The sequence below is a fragment of the Papaver somniferum genome, chromosome 2 (genome assembly GCF_003573695.1).
Source record: "Papaver somniferum cultivar HN1 chromosome 2, ASM357369v1, whole genome shotgun sequence".
NCBI lineage: Eukaryota > Viridiplantae > Streptophyta > Magnoliopsida > Ranunculales > Papaveraceae > Papaver > Papaver somniferum.
The window spans coordinates 99,114,815-99,121,903 of NC_039359.1; the positions used below are offsets into that span (position 1 = coordinate 99,114,815).

A 7,089-nucleotide genomic window follows, 5' to 3' on the forward strand; every position below is an offset into this window, starting at 1 on the left:
GAAATCCATGAGAAAGTATGAGTAAAACTCACCCTGTTTCCGTAAAATAGAAACCCATGATATTTGCCTTAATAGCCCAAGTTTCTTGATTTAAACAAACATACCATGCCTGTTTACTCCATTCAAGTATGTACCAACGAATTTCTCCGATTGAATCTCTTCGGAAGTTTCCCAAAGATTGAACCCTAAAGTCTCTCGTAACTGGTTTTGTTTCTCGCCAATTCTTGTTTTTTTTTTCAAATGAAGAAGATGGTCGCCCCCTATCCAGAGTAGGGGTGCGATTAGCAGCTGCCTGGAAATGGGATGCCCCTTAGTAATTAGGTTACCCCTTATCCAAAGTGAGGGTCCGAATAGCAAATGTCCTCCCATGAACGCAAAAAACACTTTTGAGCCAATTTCCCCGCAAAATCTTATTTTTCCAAAAACACCTACAAAGACATAAAAAGCCAAAATAAATACAAAATCGAGCACTAACAATATACATAATTGAGAACAAAATAGACACATAAATGCGTCTATCAAATACCCCCAAACTTATTATTTGCTAGTCCTCGAGCAAATAAAATCCAGAAAATAAAATCCTAACTCACTGTCGCAGGCATCATCGATTGCATTTAGCGTATGCAATAAGCCTTTGAACCCCTAAGTGTCCCTAGTGGCCGAGTTATAGTCTCGGGAGGGCTTACCAGAGGTATATCCACAAAACCTTTACTCCAGATCCTAGTTATCTACGCAAAACCTTGGAAGGCACTAAAGAATCTCCTTGGTTGGCATACTTATTGACTACAGGAGGAAGTACCCTGATGCGAAATTCCAATTGTTGTACACAAGTTTGCACTCAAGCATACTAAAATTCATATATAAGTGACAGAGCTCTACTCAGATAGTCGCACTATGGACATCAATATCCGGAGTCAAAACTAATCACATGGATAAATCAAGAAGATGGATATAGAAAAACATAGATGGTTTTGATGTTTACTAGGTGAACGGTGTTTCTCATATCTGTCTGAAGGCCTCCGTTAAAATGAACCTATCCTAATGGACTGAGATACTAGTTTGACTAATATCAACACACTGGCATATACAAGGGAACCAATGATTCATAATCCTAACTCTAGGTCAACACACTGGCATATACAAGGGTACTAGTGGTCGACTTTATTGAATTTATTCCGGTTGGTATGATGGTTTGGTCTCAGTTTTTTTTTATCTCAATTTCTCTGATTCACCCTAGCATCGGTAACAACTTGAATCGTGAGCCCCACCTAATCACTTAGAGAAACATAGTTTAAAAATAAAACAAAATAAAAACAGAAGTGAAAAGGACTCAACGAGATATGGTGAAACTATCATGTTATTTCTAACACCTGAGCTCTGTGCTTTTATGAATAGACTCTTTAGATGTTGCCATCTAGTCAGATTGGTTCCTCAACTCCTACAACCAAAATGCTTCCATCCACTTAGATTGGTTAGTGCCATCCTCAATAGGCATAAATTTCTAGGCTCTGGAGTTTATTTATTGTAACAAAAAGGCAACAAAAAGTTTCTACCCCACCCCCAAACTTAAATCTAACATTGTCCTCAATGTTTATAGTGAAAGAACATTATCAAAAGTATAAATAACATGAGGAAATAGTAAAGAGAGAAGTCGGAAGGATAGTACCTGGGTGAAGTGTAACCAAAAACCTAAAAATAATATACAACATACAAACCGCCTCGATGGTCAATCAAGGTAAACAGGGTCCTCCAGAGGGACCTCCTCAACATCACCTGTAGGAAAAGGTTCTAAAAAGGGCTTCAATATCTGACCGTTAACCTTTGAAGAACTACTACCATCTGGTGTCTCAATCTCAACAGCGCCATGAGGAAAAACAGCACGGACCACAAAAGGACCGGTCCACCGAGAGCGCAACTTCCTGGGGAATAGATGCAAACGAGTGTCATACAGAAGAACTTTTTGACCTGGAGAAAATGACTTTCGTAAAATATTCTTATCATGTACAAGTTTCATTTTGTTCTTATACTCCTTAGCACTATCGTATGCATCTCTACGGATCTCGTCCAACTCATTAAGATGGAGTTTTCTGTGAGCTCCTGCCTTGTCAAGTGAAAAGTTTAGGTTCTTAATATCCTAATAGGCTCTATTCTCTAACTCAACGGGCAGGTGACATGCCTTCCAAACACTAAACGATAATGTGACATTCCAATAGGTGTCTTAAACGCAGTACGATAAGCCCATAAGGCATCAGTAAGCCTCGATGACCAGTCTTTCCTATTAGGATTAACTGTTTTCTCTAAAATACGCTTAATTTCCCTATTGGAGACTTCTACCTGACCACTAGTCTGTGGGTGATATGGGGTAGCTACTTTGTGGGTAATACCATATTGTTTCATTAAAAGTGCAAATGGTCTATTACAAAAGTGTGAACCTCCATCACTAATTATAGCTCGCGGTGTACCAAATCGTGTAAGTATATTCTCTTTCAAAAACTGGACTACGACCCTGTGGTCATTTGTTTTACACGGAACCGCCTCAACCCACTTAGACACATAGTCTACAGCGACAAGTATGTAAAGATAACCCAAATAATTAGGAAATGGACCCATAAAATCAATGCCCCACACATCAAAGACCTCAATCACTAAAATAGGATTCAAAGGCATCATATTTCTACGAGAAATGGTCCCTAACCTCTGGAAACGCTCACAAGAAACACAATGACTATGAGAGTAACAATGAAGGCCAGTAAAAACCACACTGCAATATCTTAGCAACAGTCTTCTTAGCACTAAAATGACCCCCACATCCATGTTCATGACAAAAGGAGAGAATACTGGACTGGTCACTCTTAGGTACACATCGCCTAATGATCTGGTCTGGACAATACTTAAACAAATAAGGATCGTCCCAAAAGAAATGCTTAACCTCGGCTAAAAACCTAGAACGATCTTGTTTACCCCAATATTGAGGGGACCAGTAACAAGATAATTCACTATATTTGCATACCAAGGTGATTGGGAAACAGAGAAAAATTGTTCATCAGGAAAGCTATCCCTTATAGGAAGGGAATCACTAGGAGAACTAACAACTAGCCTAGACAAGTGTCTGCTACTACATTTTCTGCACCCTTTTTGTCTCTAATGTCTGGGGAAAATTCCTGTAACAATAGGATCCATCTAATCAATCTAGGTTTGGTATCCTTCTTAGATAAAAGGTATTTCAAAGCAGCATGATCTGTATAGATTATGATCTTAGAACCTAATAGGTAAGACCTAAACTTATCCAAGGCAAACACGATGGCTAAAAGTTCCTTCTCTGTAGTTGTGTAGTTCATTTGGGCATCATTCAGAGTTTTGCTAGCATAATAAATCACATGAAGTAATTTGTTTTCTCGTTGTCCTAAAACGACGCCTATAGCATAATCTGAAGAATCACACATAATCTTAAAGGGTAGGTTCCATTTAGGTGCCTGGACTATGGGAGAGGTAGTAAGTAAAGTCTTAAGCTTCTCAAAATCCTCTAAACAAGCATCATCAAAGACAAACTTAACAACTTTAGCAAGCAAATTGCAAAGAAGTCTAGAAATCAAGCTAAAATCCTTAATGAATCGACGGTAAAAACCTGCATGCCCTAGGAATGACCTAATATCTTTTACGGTTTTCGGGACCTGTAAAGTCTTAATAAGGTCAACTTTGGCTTTGTCTACCTCTATACCCTTTGAAGAGACGATGTGCCCTAACAAAATTCCTGATTTAACCATGAAATGGCATTTTTACCAATTAAGCACTAATTTTTTTTCCTTACACCTAGTCAACACTAATGTCAAATGATGCAAGCACTCATAGAAAGATGAACCAAACACTAAAAAATCATCCATAAAGACCTCTACGAACCGTTCTACCATATCAGAAAATATGATCATCATACAACGCTGAAAAGTTGCAGGGGCATTACATAGCCCGAAAGGTATGCGTCTATACGCGAAGGTACCAAAGGGACAAGTAAAAGTGGTTTTCTCTTGGTCTTCTGGGGCAATAACGATCTGATTATATCCGGAGTAGCCATCTAAGAAGCAATAATGACTATGTCCAGCTAACCTCTAGCATTTGGTCGATAAAAGGAAGGGAAAGTGATCCTTCCTTGTGACCTTGTTCAATTTCCTATAGTCAATAGACACGCCATCCCGTGGTCACTCGGGTTGGGATTAACTCATTATTATCATTCTGGACTACAGTGATACCTGATTTCTTGGGGACAACCTGAAGGGCTAACCCACTTACTGTCTGAAATTGGGTAGATAATACCCGCATCTAACAACTTAAGCACCTCTTTTCGAACTACCTCTTTCATGTTAGGGTTCAGTCGACGTTGCATCTCCCTAGAAGGTTTGGAGTCTTCCTCTAAATGAATCTGATGCATACACACCGTAGGACTTATACCCTTAATGTCTGCTATAGTCCACCCTAAAGCTTCCTTATTGTCTTGAAGTACATTTACTAGCCTACTTTCCTGATCACTATCCAAATGGAAGCTACAATCACAGGTAAAGTCTCAGATGGGCCTAAAAACACATACTTTAGAGTATCGGGTAGTGGTTTAAGGTCCAACTTGGGGGCTTTCTAAAGAAGGAATTAGGGTAGTCTCAGAAACTGGTAATGGTTCGAACCTAGCTTTCCATCTATCAGTGTCTAACACGGGGGTAGAATCTAATAGAGCATTCACCTGTTCAATAATGCTATCGTCGCCAAAATCTAAACCAAAATGGGATAGACAACTTTATAATGGGTCTTCTGACAAAATGTTTGGTAATGACTCCTGAACTAAGGCTTCTATCATGTTCACCTCTTCAACACATGTGTCATCTAGCTCATGAGGTTGCTTACTGGCATTAGAAATGTTCATCTCCATAGTCATATTACCAAAAGATAAACTCATCACACCATTTCGACATTTAATGATCGCATTAGACTTAGCTTAAAATGGGCGACCTAAAATCACATGTATCTGGTTCTCTGGGTCAGGGACAGGTTGGGTATCTAGGACCACGAAATCCACTGGATAAATAAACTTGTCGACCTCAATAAGAACATCCTTGATAACACCTCGAGGGATTTTAACATACCTATCAGCTAACGGCAGTGTCATCTGAGTAAGTTTAATTTCACCAAGTCCTAGCTGTAAGTATACATGAAATGACAGTAAGTTCACACTGGCTCCTAAGTCAAGTAAAGCTTTTTCTACCCGGAAGTTACCTATTATGCAAGCAATGGTAGGAGAACCTGGGTCTTTGTACTTTGGAGTTGTGGTATTCTGAATGATTGAACTTACGTGACTAGCTAAAAAGGCTTTCTTATGGACGCTAAGTTTTCGCTTTCGCGTACACATATCCTTAAGGAACTTGGCATAAGCAGGAATTTGCCTAATTGCATCTAATAAGGAAGGTTTATGGTAACTTGCTTAAAAACCTCCACTATGTCATTAAAGTTCGATTCCTTTTTGTTGGTACTAATAGTGGGAAATGGGGCTCTAGGCTAAAATCAGACCTTTCAGGAACCGAATTCACATCATCAGAAACTTTATCAGTCCTCAGCTACTGGTCCTGAGAGGTGAGATCTGAGGGGTGAACTACAGTATGTTCACTATCGGGCATGGTTACCTTATTGTCTACAACTCTACCACTTCTAAGGGTTCTAACACATTCAATTGATTCGATGGTTTTGCACCTAATTCATGAACTCCTCTAGGGTTGGGTTGTGTTTGACTAGGAAACTTACCTTTTTCTCTCAAAGATCATTTATCAGACCAACCTGGGTTTTTAACTCGGAAATAGCCTGACTATTTTCTTGTCCTATCCTGTTACTAGCTTGTAGACTCTGTTCTACGGATAACTGAATTTTGCAGTTTGCTGAGTTAACAAGGCGAGAGATTCCTCTAAACTTAGGATTTTCTTATCTGACTGATTCTGAAACTGAGCTAGTCCTGAAGGATTCTTAGTATAGCCAAAACCTGGGGGAGCATTAGAATTACTAAACTGACCTTGACTTTGGCCCTTAGACCACGAAAGGTTCGGATGGTTTCTCCAACCAGGATTATAGGTTTCTGAATATGGGTCAATCTTTTGACGGTTATCAAATCTAGTGTTATTATAAAGAGCATTGGATTGCTCTTCAATATTCTGGCCTTCCCAAAAAGGCTCCACTCTACCACTAGTCTTGCCCACTTCTAAAGCTTCTAACCTTTTTGCTATAGCAGCAATTTTGGCATCTGATTCATAGCCTCCTTCTACCCTATTAACGTTTCCTCTACTTAAAAGAATTTTTTTCTGGGGTGCCCTACTATTTTCCCATTGCTGGTTTTTTCGGCGTCAACAATTTGGTTTTCAAATCCACCAGTGCATAGAGACTCAACCATGGTCGTTGTGGAATAATCTAAACCCTCATAAAGGATCTGAACTAGCCTAACCTTTTCTAAACCATGATGAGGACACTGGGATAATAAATCATTGAACCTTTCCAAATGCCTATATAAAGATTCTCCCTCTTGTTGTGAAAATGTGCATATTTGCGTCCTAATAGACGATGTTTTGTGCCTAGGGAAAAACTTATTGAAATTAGCAGATGTAAGTTGTTCATATGTCTCAATTGACTCGGAGTCCAAACTATATATCCACGACTTGGCCTTATCTTTCAGGGAAAATGGGAATAACCTAAGTTTCAAAGCATCATCATCTAAGCCTCTAATTCTTAGAGTACTACAAATTTCCTCAAAATCCCTAACATGGTAATAGGGGTTTTCATTTCTTTCCTAAAAAGATTGGGAGCATCTGTAAGGTCCCAGGTTTCAGTTCATAGGGTGCCTCCGTTTCAGCTAACTTAATACACGAAGGACGAGTAGTCCTAGTCGGATTCAACAAAGCTTTAAAGTTGCCATTTCTGGCACTATCGGAGCAATGGATTTCTCCTCAGTCGGACGTTCAAAAACAGACTCTTCAAAAGTACTTTCTAATTAAGGTAATCGAGACGCTTCGAACTACTAGGTTTCTCTTTAACAAATCTACCTAGGCGTCTCTTTTACGTTCAGGCATG

The 7,089-nt window shown here is 39.3% G+C and overlaps 1 pseudogene; it reads left to right on the forward strand.

Annotated features, from left to right (window-relative positions):
- Positions 1–6,473: 6,473 nt before the first annotated feature.
- Positions 6,474–6,573, forward strand: LOC113354622 (annotated as a pseudogene).
- Positions 6,574–7,089: the final 516 nt, after the last annotated feature.